Source organism: Lepidochelys olivacea (assembly GCF_965140295.1).
Source record: "Lepidochelys olivacea isolate rLepOli2 genome assembly, chromosome: 2".
NCBI lineage: Eukaryota > Metazoa > Chordata > Testudines > Cheloniidae > Lepidochelys > Lepidochelys olivacea.
The window spans coordinates 50,822,856-50,837,298 of NC_140412.1; the positions used below are offsets into that span (position 1 = coordinate 50,822,856).

The following is a 14,443-nucleotide window of genomic DNA, read 5'->3' on the forward strand; positions in this document are numbered from 1 at the left end:
GGACAGCACTTAAGCTTTTTGCTCTAACTGCTGTCCTGAATCAGAGCATTAGCACTTTTCAGCAAGCTTCTCTGCATAGGCAAACCCTTGCATCCACTTGGAGCCCTATTGATTATCTGCTCACACAGAGGCAGCTTGCAGAATGGGGACCTTATGACACGTGATGGCAGAATTTGGTTCATATGTCATACTATTACCTAGTAGCTCAATCAGCAGTTGTATACTTTCATATACTGAAAATGCATTATGCCACATGCTCCTTATATTCCAATGACAAACATTCTGTTTGTAACTAATGTATGATATTAGATGTGTTAGCAATACATATATTCGCATGGTGTCCAGCCATGGTGCCTTAGGTGCATAACACAAAAAAGGGAGACAAGCCAGAGACTCCATGAATTCCACCAAGGACTTCATTATTACCAGGATATTTTATGTAAGAGGTGCTCAGATACTACAGTTTCAATAGGTAGTACAAAACCTTACAGTAGATATATAGATACACTTTGAAGAATAAATATGAAGGCCAACTGCCTCCTCGTCTGGTGAAGTGTGTACACGATATTGTAACTATACACTCTATTGCCCTTAGGAAATGGTTATTTGAATGTTTTACACTGTGAGCTCCAACCTATGTCTCTTGAGTCTTATTAATCAATCAGATTTCTGACTTAATGCATACCATTTTAACATGGCAGTTATAGTACCCTGGATGTGCCTTATTTTAGAATATGAATAACACTATGCTATTTTGGGAATTAACTCAGGACATGCCATGTTTTGCACTTATTCATATCAGATTGAACTATATACTTTACTAGCTTGATTCAGGTTTCCTCTTATAGTACTTTGGACTATACAGTATAATTTAAATTACATAATGGTGAAGACAGCTGAAAAGTGTGGCCAACTCAGGTTCCTTACAGGAATTTGCATTGTGGAATTCACAAAGCTCTCCATAAATCTCAATCTATTTACATAGTGTTATCATTCTTCTAAAATCCTACAAAAAATGTTGCAGACACTCATACAGCAATAGCGAAACCCTTGCAATCAAACAGGACTCCATATTATTTATGAGCTATAATAGCTCGTTGTTTTTCGTCACACTTCATCTTACTGCTAATGGGATCTCACCACTATCTCTAATTGGACTCAATTCACATTGTACTGCAATAGATTATGACCTCATACTACACTAGTTAGTGATATTCATAGCAAGGCCATTGAACCATGACAGTAGACAAGCTCTACAGTTCCGCCATTGGATACTGATCTAAATCCTCCACTTACCAATGGACTTTGAAAGACCATTTGTCAGTAATATTCTAGGAATTCATTTAAATGAGCAATTAATGATAACTAAGTTGAGAGGGTGAGGGGGATTTTTGCCACTTACTTTATTTACTCATAAATTTTTAAAATTGTAACTGTATATCAGTATATCCAAACTGTGTATATTTGATTGTATTCCTCTCCCCACACCCTTTGTACTTTGCCTCTTTTCTCAGGCACCATGAGCTCCCTACAGGTGGACCCTTTGTATCCATTATATGAAGTAAATGGATTTTTGTGCAGGCTCATGCGTGGTGGAACTTACTGCAATATCAGGGCCTTAGGTTATAAGCTCTTCTGGGAAGGAACAATGAATGAAATCCTGACTTCACTGGGACTAATGGGAGTTTAGCCATTGCCTAGAGCTGGTCTGATTTCCCCCCCCACCCCCCCCCGGTGGAAATTTCCTTTTTTCCTCAAAATTTTCCACTCCGTTTTTTAAATTTTCACCAAAAACTCAAAACCCACAATCATTCCAGTTTTTGGCCAAAATCTTTTGACAAAAACTGAAATTTTCCACAGAAAGAAGACAATTTTTGCAAAAGATTTTGTTTAGTCAAAATTTCAGTTTTCAAAAGAGGGCTTTTCCAGGACTGCACAGGGTATAAATACCGCCTCTCTTCCAATCAGTAGGAAGGGTAGTGCCCCCTCCAGCACCACCACCTTGTTCCAACTGCTTCTTGCTCTTCCTTGCTCCTTCCCTGTACACTTTCCCTCTCCTTCCCCTCTACTATCCAGTTGTAAGAGGATTCTTTAAAGGGGCAATAATTCCTTTTCTTCTAGCCAGTTGGACAAGGAACCACCACACAGAGCTTCAGTGAATACAGTTTATATGGAAATTTTTCAGCTTTCCTTACCACTGACTTAAATAGGGCTAGGATTTCATGCAATATCAGTATTTATTTGTAAAGCACCCTGGTGTACCAATCCTGATGATAAGGGCCACTGTGTGTTATAATAATAACAATAATAAATAACAGCAGCTGCTACATTGAAGAATTATCCCCCATGGCAAAAGAGACAGTAACACCAAAACTTCAGGGTAAATTTTCTTTTCAAAGGGCATAACTTTCATGAATTGTTTATAAGATTTACGTGTATACATCTGGAGGAGCCAGTCTTGCAGTTGTTCCACGTAGAACCCCATTTTAATCAATGGAAGCTTTGCATGCAGAAGGAAAACAGAATCAATAGTGAGGAAAATGATTCCACTCTCCCATTGCAGCATTTTAAAAGACTGACCTGAATTTATCCAATTTAGAGAATGGCGAAAACTGACCTCACTAGCTGCGTTCCTAATTTAAGGTCTGAGGCTACTCACAGTTAAATCAATGGGAATTTCAAGAGCAGAATTGGACCCAAAAGGTTGACACTTACAACATGATATAATCAAGCCCTTTCATAGGCATCTGACTGTAAGTGTTTTGTTTTCAATTGTACCTACAAGGTAACCACATAGTATTATACAGCACGTACAGTGACTGTTTGCACAGAGAATTTTTTCAGTGTTAAACAGCTTCCATCCTTTTAAATATTTAAGTAAAAAGGCTCTTTCAGTATTATAATTGGGCAGGAATTTCCTTCTTTTCTGTCATAAGGAGCTTTTTATTTTACAGTCTGGGTACTGGACAGCATTAGAAACATGATGCTCCACTTACTATATACCATGGGATTCAGCTATAACTCCCACCAAGTTCACTGAGAGCTGCAGGTGCTCACCACCTCTTTGGATGAGGCCTTGTGTGATTGTTCAGGTATTTATAAAAAGCTTTGTCAAACTCATTAATTACTTTTTTTCTAGATTTAATTAATCACTATTGCTGAAATAAAATGAATGCTTAGTATGAGGAAAACATTTTAATATTTTAAATACTAAACAACTCTAATACCAAACAGCACAGTTAAAACAAATCAAAACGGGTTCCACGAAATTGGATTTATAAATCCAAAACACTTGAAAGCAAAATAAAAACTGCCATGTACACAGGATGTCCTCAAAACATAATACCACCATTCTGAGTTTACAAGTTCTCTGTTTCACTTGACATGTCAGCCACTGAATATCTATGTGAAGCTCTTAGTTGAAAGCAAGACATCTTTGGTTTTGAGTGTCATCAATATGATATGTTGCTCTACAGACCAAATTGAGACTTGTTATAATCATGTCAAAATCCCACTAATATTTCACTTTGGCCAATTATCTCCTTTTTCTTGACCTTCCACCTGAGCCTAAGACACAATGTCCATACTATACTTTTAGCACGGTAACTCAAGCCCTGCCAGTGTGATTCTGCGTGGCATACCTCTAGAAGCCTGGGGCCTGCTTTTCACCAAACTCGTTAATAGTATCAAGGTTCTGTTAGATCCATGTTGCTTCTTGATCCTCAGGTATGTTCTGTACTGCCTTTATAATCTGTGGTTTGTCAAGAGGCTCTGACCATTTTTTCCCTGAGGAGCTCATTCTTGCTGAAGCAAAATATCCCCTGTGCTCATATTGCTGCACTGATTCACTGGGGTACAATTTAATGGAGGTAGTAATAATTGGCAGTAACCTAATGACATCAGTTCTCCCATCATTTGGTAAAGTCCCTCCATGCAAACCTCATTTAACCAGGACTCCACAGAGTTTGGGTAAACAGCTCATGACTGGGCAGTGAGAGGAAAGAGCCCAAAGAGCACCATTCTATCTAGTATCATCCTCATGAAGAGGACTCTGTCAGAATTAATTTCCATGGGTCCCTGTAAATGCTTCAGAGGCTAGATTTGTGGCCAAATGATTATTTATAGCACAGCAGCCCCTAGAAATCTCAAATAGGTCAGGTCCCCTTGTGCTAGACATTGACATAGCAGAATGGCTCTAAAAGGAGTCTGATAACAGGGAGGACCAAGGGGCTACAATACCATCCATAGTGATTGATGTAAAATGAAAATTAGACAGACTGACAGATAGATAGAGAACACCATAGAAAGTCTGGCTTTCTGGCTGAATAACCTGATCCACAGTGGAAATCTTGAGATCTATAATATAACCCAAACAGATTTTAGTATATCCCAAGGTTGGAGACCTCAGCCCTTGTCCCTGCTGCAATCTGTACAAAACTCTCCAACCAGTAGAAACCACGTGGACTACAGGTTGCAGAGTTTTCTACTTAACTTCAGCCATCAATCAGTGTTTCACACTGGAGTGTCTGAACTGGGAGTAGGTAACCATACAGATACAATTCCTCTAAAAAGAAAAATGTTGGCATAATAACTATGTAAGCACTAAGACACAATGTATGCACTATGGGTTAATTGATTAGTTAAATATTTTACTAACTCTGTATCAGGCTGAAATTACCTGTAATTATATACACATGTTTTAAATACATTCCAGGCTTTTACAGTGATAAAACAAATTAATTGTATTAGTGCCTAGCAACCTGAAATTTGCTTAGTAATTTGAAAGGGCAATTTGATTATTTGTTTTAATTGCTGGTGCATGACTCATCCAGTCAGAAAATCACACTCAATTTTGCAAAAATAATGCTTCCCAGAAAAGTGATCCAAAATCAAAGTCCAAATGCTTCTAAAAGATTAAATTAATTATTGAAATTAAAACTGCATTTCTAAATGGCAAGAAAATAATCATGAGTTAAAATGATGCAATCTATTCAGCTGCATCAGAAAGATCAACAAAGAGGTGGAGGAGTTTGAAATACTACCTCAACCTTTTTTAGACTAACAAATAATGAGATTTGTTTAAATGTTACTGTACAGCATATCAGCTGAAAAATAACTGAATTTATGCAGTGTTCAACAAAAGAACAAGTAACATCAGTGGTCACTCAAACCAAAAATCAAAACAAAGCAAAATCCACAATTTGAGCAACAGTATTTTGAGTCTATATCTGTGAAATAACAAATCTATACAGCTGTCTAACGTCTCATACTATAATGATGAGTTTTGCACCACCTCTAATGTACAGTTTTCTCTTTTCTGGATCCTAATCTTGCAAACATTCACACATGTGAATAACTTCATGCACACAAGTAGTGCGATTGACTACTCACCCCTGTAATATTATTCCAGTGTGTTTGCAGGATTAGGGCTATAGTGTTCTGAATAATTAGTTGTTCACAGATACACTAAGCAATAAAAAGGCATGGTCATCCTTTATTTAAGATATCTCTTACACATTCTATTGAGTTTTTATATTTATTTTATATTTTATAGATCATAACCAAAAAGTTATGGTCTATAAAATCTCTTTCTCCAAACTTTCCTCACTTTTTTTCACTACTCAACATCCTCGCTCTTTCCCTTTCTTCCTCATCTCTTTGTGCTCTTTTTCAAGTTCTCACTGATTTTAATATGTTCCTGTTGTGAATGCTACTTCTGCCATAAGTCTTTTCATGCTCAGTTCTGCACGGTTGGATTTTCTTAAAGGAAAACTGAGCCTATTTTGCTCTGCCTCATCCACAAGGAAGTTTGTAGAGAAATAAACACTTGCCCCCATGAATACATTCTGAAAAGTATTTTAAGGGTTATAGTTGGCATTTCTGAATCTAGTGCTGGACATTGCTTGGAAAGGCATGGTATTTAAGTTACCTACAGTGATGAAGCCTAAAACAATAATTTGAAAACTAGCTAAATAGAGTGATTGTTCAAAAATCATAAAAGAATTTCAGCAGATAAACAAATTGGTGTCATAATGTGTATGTCCATTTATTTAGATATGTTTTGTTTTCTTACGATAGACCTATGTTGAATAAGGCTATACACTGGATTACAAACTATTCCATTGGGGTCCCACATTCACAGACAACTCTGTTTTTCATTAGCAAACAGCCACTTTCAACTTGGGTTCACAAAATCCAACTGTAATTAAAAATAAGGACTCATCTATGTCCTTGGGCAGTGTGAGTGCCAATGAGGTCAGTGGGAATTATACATGCATATATGAGGGCAGAATCAGGCCCTTCAATATCTTGCACCTTTTATACATAGTGTTATGTTGTTTATCTTGTGAATTTTTTGATGGTTGGCCTGAGTTAAATGAGAGAAAAATTGCTATAAGACAGAACTAGCCTGTTAATGGCTGATAGGAAGTACGGCTTTTAGGATAATGACTATGAACAGAGTCTAGGAAATAAGTACCTTGAGAAGAAACTGTAATTAGAAACATTGTTTTAAAAAGTAACTAGCAAACTTTCATTTTCATGCAAAACAAAAGGAGTCTATCATGGTAATGCATACTGGCCAATACATTATCCAAAGGACAAGGTGGTATGAATATAAAGAAAGGGAGAATGGAAAATTCCTAGATACTGGAAATTAAAGAGTTGTGTGAAAAAACATCCCCAGTGTTGGGATATAGATATGGGGAAAGGATGATTTGCTTTTATCATCCATTATTTGCTTCTATCATCCAGCCCTGGGATGGCTAATATCCTCTGTATTGCTTATTTATGACTCAGTGCTCATCCGATGTTGAGGGCACCCAGAACCCTGTGAAACCAGGCTGTTCACTAGTCAGATTTTCATTCAGCAGGTACTGCAAATTTATTATTTGGGTGAAAAAGATAACAAGAATTGCCTTCCAATGTTTTCAGTTCACAAATTTCTGGAAGGGCAAATTAACTCTCTCACCTCCCTTTAAATATCAGAAGAGAGATTTAAAATATAAAGAGATAATATTCAAGACTGGACATGTTCCATTTGCAGAAGTTAAAATTACTATAGTAGTAGCAGTATTTCCCATTATAAATGTAGGGAATGCAGCAAATATTATAGCAAAGGTAATAACAGAGTTAATCAGATGTCCATTTTCAAATTTTCTAGTTTATTTATAAAATTTTATATCTTGAAAATAACTGAACAGTTACTAGTCTTGTACAGTATTTATATTGGTGGCTTTCCAAACATGAATGCAAATTAACACACAAAGTCCTGTTTTCAATAACATTACATTATGACATAAAGCATGGAAATTTCAAGGTGAGCCTGATATAGCATTCTCAATTAAGTTGTACAGTGCATAGATGTTGCAGCATATACAGAGCCAAACACCGTTCTCCTTACAAAAGTAAGCCCCTTGGCCCATGTTATTAAAAGTGCATATGCTGTTTTGTGCATACCCAAGTTGTACATGTAAAATATTCAATACAACCTCAACTTGTGCACATGAAAGGTATGTGTGCACATCAATTCCTGACTTGTGTACATGCAATGGGTATTTTATACACTCCATTTGAGTGTCCATAGTAGTGCACTTCTAAACTTTTTATCATGGATTTCAAGGAAAGATTAAGTGACCAGGATTTTACTCATAGTCAGCAACTATCTGTCCAAATTACTGATATATCACTGCCCATAAAAACAGACAAGTTATGGGCCAAAGGAATGTCGGTCCAGAAATTACTTGCCTGATTTATTTGTTTAAAACAACTTACCAATACTAAGAATTCTGGATTTATTGTCCATTCTCCTCAACTTTATGAAAAACTGAAAAAAATAATAATTTAAAACTAGGCGGGAAAATAGTGCATAGCATGCTGATCACTATTTTGTACTCACAGATTTTTTTCAATCTGAATTATGAAAATAGAAATAGGCTAAGCAGAATTAAAATGTTAATATAACTCCAATAAATAATACCATTATTTATTTTTAGATTTTTAAAATTTTTATTCATTTACATTTTTACAGTTGCAGAAAATTATGGGAGGGCCAAACAATGGAGAGCTCAGGCAATAATTATTTAATGACAGTAAAGTTAAAGCTTTATAACTATTAGAACACAAACTGTCAAAATCACATTTCAAAATATAAAAAGTGAATATCCTTAAATCAAACTCTAAAAATTTCTCAAGCAGTATTTTTCTTACATTACATAGCTGCAGATTTAGATTATCATCAATGGAAATATTTTTTCATCAGTTTGTGGGTGTGTGGTGAAATAGACATTTACCAACAGTTACTGGTAATCTAATCCTTCCAAGAATAAATAAAAGTAGGGGTCTTCTTAAAATGTGGATGATTGACCCAGTGGATTGTAACTACTCCAAACAAGGTATTATAATCTATCACGTAAATATCTAGATAGTGACTTTTAGAAAGATGGATTATTGACCCAACTGCAAATTAAATCTATGTTAGATTAGTTAGGCTTTTTTAAAAAATCACAGTGTTGTTGTAAAAACCCACCAGCCATGTATAATAGTTACTTTTCCACACCAGATAACTAACATTTATTGGGTTTTGTTTCACAACATATTCAACAGAATGAGTGCACATTACAGACTTTGGATAAAAACTTTTCAGTTTAAAAGAGAATGTATTTGCGAGTTCCAAGAATGTAAATATGTGTCTGAAGTTTCTAACTTCCAAATGCATTTCTATTCCTATAAACGAAAAATAGAGAAAAAGTTTCTCTTTACATCTGGAAAGAAAAAAAAAAAGGATTCCCTAAAAGACACTTTCTTTTCAATGCTTAAATGCAGAGCAAATTTTTATGACCCAAGTTATAAAATCCCTGAAATCTTTTAATAGAGAATACACTAAACAGCACCATCACAATAAAGCAAACCATGCAGAACACTGCAGATCCAAGTATTGGACACCTCAACTTTGATAAAATACTCAGCTCTATCTTCTTTCTGGAAAAACTGCCAGTCGGAAAAATCTTTCAAAATCATATTTCAGTGCACCAATATCCTGTCTCTAAATCAGGAACAGTTTAGGTGCTGTTAAAGCAAAGTAACAGTTGCTTCCCTAATCTTGAACTCTCAGTGACCGTCACGGAAAGTAACTGTTTCCTATTCCCTGGCAGACAGCAGCATTAATAATCACCAAAACAAAAGGAAACACCTCAAAATATGCATCTGCTCATAATTAATCGCCAGCCCAATGAGCTAAACCTGACAGACGACCTGCTTGTTGCCTTGATTATTCCTTGTTAATAGGAGGGGTAGGAATTGGAAATAAGGGGGTTTGTTATCCCTATGGATTTGGAATATGTGTCAAGCTCATATGGCAGTGAGCCAGCCCCTCTGAGAGATTGCTGCTACTGTTTTCTCTCACAGCCACCCAAGATTTTCTAATAGGCATTTTTAAACACACACACCCCTTCTTACTCACAATCCAGTTCCGTTATTTTTAAGCCCTAGAAGAGTCCCTGCTCATAACTTGCATCTCACGGTTCCATTCAGGTTTGTCAGCTGGCTACCCGCATGTCTAGGATAGTACATAAACTATCACACGCAGTTTAACCGACCTAGGCTCAATTAGCGCAGTATTTTGGACACATCCGAGCGATCAAGGGGCAGATAATTTAGTTTCGTCTTCATTTCATTGAGGACACATATTTAGCGAGGGATTGAGATTTTTTATTATTAATAATAATCATTATTATTCCCACAATGTAATTTACAAAGAGTGGAAACGCCTACAAGGAGATGAAGTACCTGCACTGGGGAGATGTTCAGTTGTTCACTTCATCTTCCGTTGACAAGGAAACCAAACCGCACTTCATTCTCCAGGAAAACCTTCCACTGCCATCATTTTAAAATGTATTTATTTGTATATATGTGCATATCTATCATCATCATCCTGATAATCATCATAATAAAATTATCTCGGTAAAAGAATAAAAAAGTCAAATGTGCAAAAGTAACGATCATTGCTTTGGCTTTTTTTTTTTTGGCTTTTTTTTTTTTAAGGAGAAAAAAGTATTTAAAAATGATCAACTCTAACAAGCTGCAAGAAAAGTTTCACGTTATAAACGGGCATCAAAGAAAAAGAAGAAAAAAACTGCTGACTGCACCGAGTGTCAAAAAAGGAAACAACAACCAAAAATAATAAAATTAACATCTTGCTCAGTGGCCTAAACCAGTATTGCAAGATCACAAACTCTTTGTAAACACTGCTGTAAAATGCATTTGCAATTCACATCTATATACCAAAAATTAAAAATTAAAAAAGCATCAAAACAACATCTGGAAAAATCCTCTGCAAAAGAGTTAGAAACATGCCTTTTTTCCTCATCTTTTAAAAAACGCATATTTCACATTGCTTTCTTTTCTCGTGCCATAACAAAACCAGTTGCATATCTAGATCTAGAGATAGTAAATTTATCTATGTTGTTGCTGGACTGGTAAGTCTTAATTTTATTGCATTGCTCAATTCCCAGTGACTCCCAGCCCCAGCAGCACCTTTTGCTCACAGTTTAGTAACCATCGCATGCTAAGAAGAAGAAAAAAACAAAACAAAAAACAAAAACAAAAAACTTGTCATCAGAAAAAGGATCAAATCCATTGAAACAATAATCAAAGAGGAAGAAAAAAAGGAGAAAAATAAAAAAAGGAAGAAAAAAAAGGACAAAAAAAGGAGGACAAGAATGTCAGCGGAAAGGTACTCACCGAGCGGGAGTAAAAGAGAGGAATAAAAATGAGTTACTATAAAATACAGTATGGCGGTGGAAGAAGGAATGAGGCGCTTCCCCCCCTCCCCTCCTCTCTAGTCTCTGCCTCAGGCAGCGGACACGTGATTCGTAGCCGGGCTGACTCGCAGGCAGGGGGAAGGGGTTAGCCCCGCTGGAGCAGCCCAACTCACTCACGCGGCGGCGGCGGCGGCGGCGAGCGGGAGCCCGCAGCCAGGGGCCAGGGGCAGGAGCCTGGGCAGCCGGCGCGGCGGCGGCGGCGGCGCGAGCCGAGCAGGTGCCTCCCGCCCCAGCGCCACGCGCCGCGCACACCCACCCACCCACTCACACACGCGCGCGCGCGCGCGCGCGCGCCGGAGACACAGGCAGGGGCGCGGGCGGGAGGCAGAGGGGAGCTGGAAGCCGGCGCCGTGCGAGCGGGAGCAGCTGCTGCTGCGCGGGCGCGGGTCGGCGCTGCCACAACTTGCCGCCTCCTCACTTCAAAGTTATCGCGCGGCTGCTTCCGGTGCTGCCAAATTAAGGGTTTTACCTTCTCCATAAATAGTCCCCTGCTCTGGGTTGCCGATGGGGCTGGCTAGCCTGGGTGGCAAGTGGCGGTGCAAGCCAGCGCTGCTCCAGCGTCCCCTGCCAAGGCACCGGCACCGGGGCCGGGTGCTCTGGAGCTGCACTCACTGCTTGGGCTGGATCTGCTCCGTCCAAGTGCAAACCCGAAGCAAGGCTTGTCCAGAGCAGAGCAGCAGATGCTCACGGTTGCAGCTGGACAGAAACTAGAAAGTGCCGAGAGACACGTTCAATATTTCGCTACTTTGTTTTGCTTTCCTGGCTTCTGCTCTGTTGTTGGTGCGGTGGGGCTGTTGTTTTTAATAACAAAGTTATTGGCAGAGGCTAAAGTCAAACAAGTGACTCCCGAAAGGCTGCTCTTGGGAGAGCGCTTTGCAGGTGGCGTGTGCTAGCCAGAGAAGCAGCAATGCATCGTCACGCAGGACCGCTACTTCCTCGGCAGGTTAACTCTTTCAGCCAGATGGTAGGTGAACCTGTTGTTCCCCACCAGCCGTCCTTGCCCACGTTTAACGGTAGCATGTGTTACCTAAAAAGGGCATTTGCAATCATCAGGGACCCCACTTTGCATCCCTCACTCGCCTGAGGTTTTGTCTGAGTGAAGGGGCCCCAAATCAGTCAAGAGCAACTTACACATGGTGTTCTGGACCGGACAGCCCCATTATAAACAAAGAAGTATCCCAGGCATCACTCACCATTATTACTGTGTGAGAGCTGCCCTAGGTTTTTTTTGTTTTGTTTGTTTTAGATGGGCGAGAAAGGGCCATCATGATAATCTAGTCTGACCTTCTGCACATCACAGGTCACAAAACCTCACCCACACACACCAGTAATACACTCATAACCTGTGGCTGAAGTCCTCAGATCTTGATTTAAAGACTTCAAGTTACAGAAAATCCACCAGTTTCAGAGTAGTAGCTGTGTTCGTCTGTATCCACAGAAAGAAAAGGAGTACTTGTGGCACCTTAGAAACTAACAAATTTATTTATTTAGTTCAAACCAGCAAGTGGCCTATGCTCCATGCTGCAGTGGAAGGAGAAAACCCGTCTCTGTCAACCTGACCTAGGGGAAAATTCCTTCCCAACCCCAAATATGGTGATCAGTTAGACCCTGTACATGTGGGCAAGACCCACCAGCCAGATGCCTGGGAAAGCATTCCCTGTAGTAACTCAGAACTGTCCCCATCTAGTGTCCTGTCTCTGGCTTTTGCAGATATTTACTAATAGTAGTCATGAATGGACCATGTGCCATTGTAGGCAGTGTAATGAGTCTCATCATACTGTTCCCTGCATAAACTTATCAAGCTCAGTCTTAGAACAAGTTAGGTTTTTTTGCCTACACTGCTCCCTTTGGAAGGCTGTTGCAAAACTTCACTCTTCTGATAGTTAGAAACTGACATCTAATTTCAATTTGCCTTTAACTTAAATAACTCCTCTATCTCCCTGGTGTTCATCCCTTTGATATATTTGTAGAGAGCAATCATATTTCCCCTCAGCCTTTATTTGGTTAGGCTAAACAAGCCAACTTCCGTAAGTCTCTTCTCATAAGGTAGGTTCTCCATTCCTCTGATCATCCTAGTAGCCCTTCTCTGAATTGTTCGAGTTTGAATTCATCTTTCTTAAATAAGGGAGACCAGAACTGCACACAGTATTCCAGATGAGGTCTCACCAGTGCCTTGTACAATGCAATGTGTCCGTGAAAACACTAACACAATTTTAGGGTGCATCAGGCAAAGTATTTCTAGTAGAGATAGGGAGTTACTAGCATTTTTTAATAATCCAACTCAGTTTTAATTCCCCCACCCTTATTAACAAACATTGCAGTTGCACATAGAAGTCTGCTGGAACTAGGAGTAGCTTTTTCTGGAACTACAGTTAGAAATATGACATTCTCGGAACAGGATTGTCAAGCCCGCATCACTATACAGCTAAACCATCTCATTAGCAAATTCTGTGTCCTAAATATTCTGGCTCAAATTTACTGGGCCAGAAAATATTTGTAATTTCATAAACAATGAAAAAAATATTTAAAACTAATAATAATATTACTGAATATTTACCTAATGAGATTGAGGCCTTATTGTTTACACAGAGAGGAGAAATAATGAGATATTTGTGTGAAATAAATTCATTTTAGACTATAAATACCTCCATTAACAAGGAATGTAAGTGGACTTTCCCCCTCTTTTACTTCCTTGCTCCTTTTCCAACCCCTCATTCTCCCACTGCCTACCCTTTGGTATTTCCCAGCTGTAGTCAGTTAAAGACAGAGCTGTCATATTTGTCAACTATTTTTTTTCTGGTAAATAGAAGAAAGGACTGAAAAACACATCTGCCCTCACAACCTTTCTTTGCTGTTGTGTGGGATCCATTCAGTGAGAGGAACTGCCACAATTGTTCCATTAGCAGAGAAACAATTCTGCCCTTCCCACTATTCTGTGTGGATTTAATTTGAGCAGCTGACATTCCATGAAGAACTTTCAAAAACATTCTGTTTAGTCATTTAGTCATACTACACATAGTCAAACCTCTTAGCAAATCAGGACGCAGAAGCTACAGTGAGTGTATTACACAATAAAATTATATATCCTGCACGGTAACATGCTGTCCTGCTGAATAAAAGATTGATGACATCATCCCACCTTCCTCTCCTCTTTCCCCCAGTTTCTCCTATTCATGTGTAAATCACTCCAATTTCTTTCCTTCCATCCTTGTACCTGTCCCCTAGACTTCTTGGCAAACAAATAAACTTTCCCTTTCTGTTTCTTCCCTTCTCTTGACTTGTTTTAAAATTCCAGCTCTCCATAAGAAACAAGAGGAAAGAATAACCCTTCCAACCCTGATATTCTATGATTCTATGATTCTATGAATAAAGGCTAGAGGTTAAAAAATGTCAAATAAAAGACTTGTTACTTGTTGTTGCTTTATTTTTATATTCTGCGTTGGATTTGTTCTGTCTTTTCACACTGCTTCCAGCAACTCTTTACAGCTGAATTTGGCTCTCAGCAGCAGGGCTGTGCATCTCAGAATTCATAGGTAGTTATAAAATGGAAAAATATTAAGGGATCCTTATGGATATAGAAAACCTCCAGGAAACATAGACTGGTTTATATTGTAACTAACACA

At 38.6% G+C, this 14,443-nt stretch overlaps 1 protein-coding gene across 5 annotated transcripts in view; it reads right to left on the reverse strand.

The window, feature by feature from the left end:
- RALYL (RALY RNA binding protein like) overlaps positions 1 to 10,966 on the reverse strand; it is a 625,744-nt gene extending 614,778 nt beyond the window's left edge. For 4 of the 5 annotated variants that reach the window (XM_084621333.1, XM_084621330.1, XM_084621331.1 and 1 more), the window contains exons 1-2: positions 10,741 to 10,966; positions 9,787 to 9,873 (exon numbers count right to left, since the gene is read on the reverse strand). The gene's annotated coding sequence lies outside the window, so the exon portion shown is untranslated. The remainder of the gene's footprint in view (positions 1 to 9,786; positions 9,874 to 10,740) is intronic. The other variant, XM_084621334.1, reaches the window with a different exon arrangement.
- Positions 10,967 to 14,443: the final 3,477 nt, after the last annotated feature.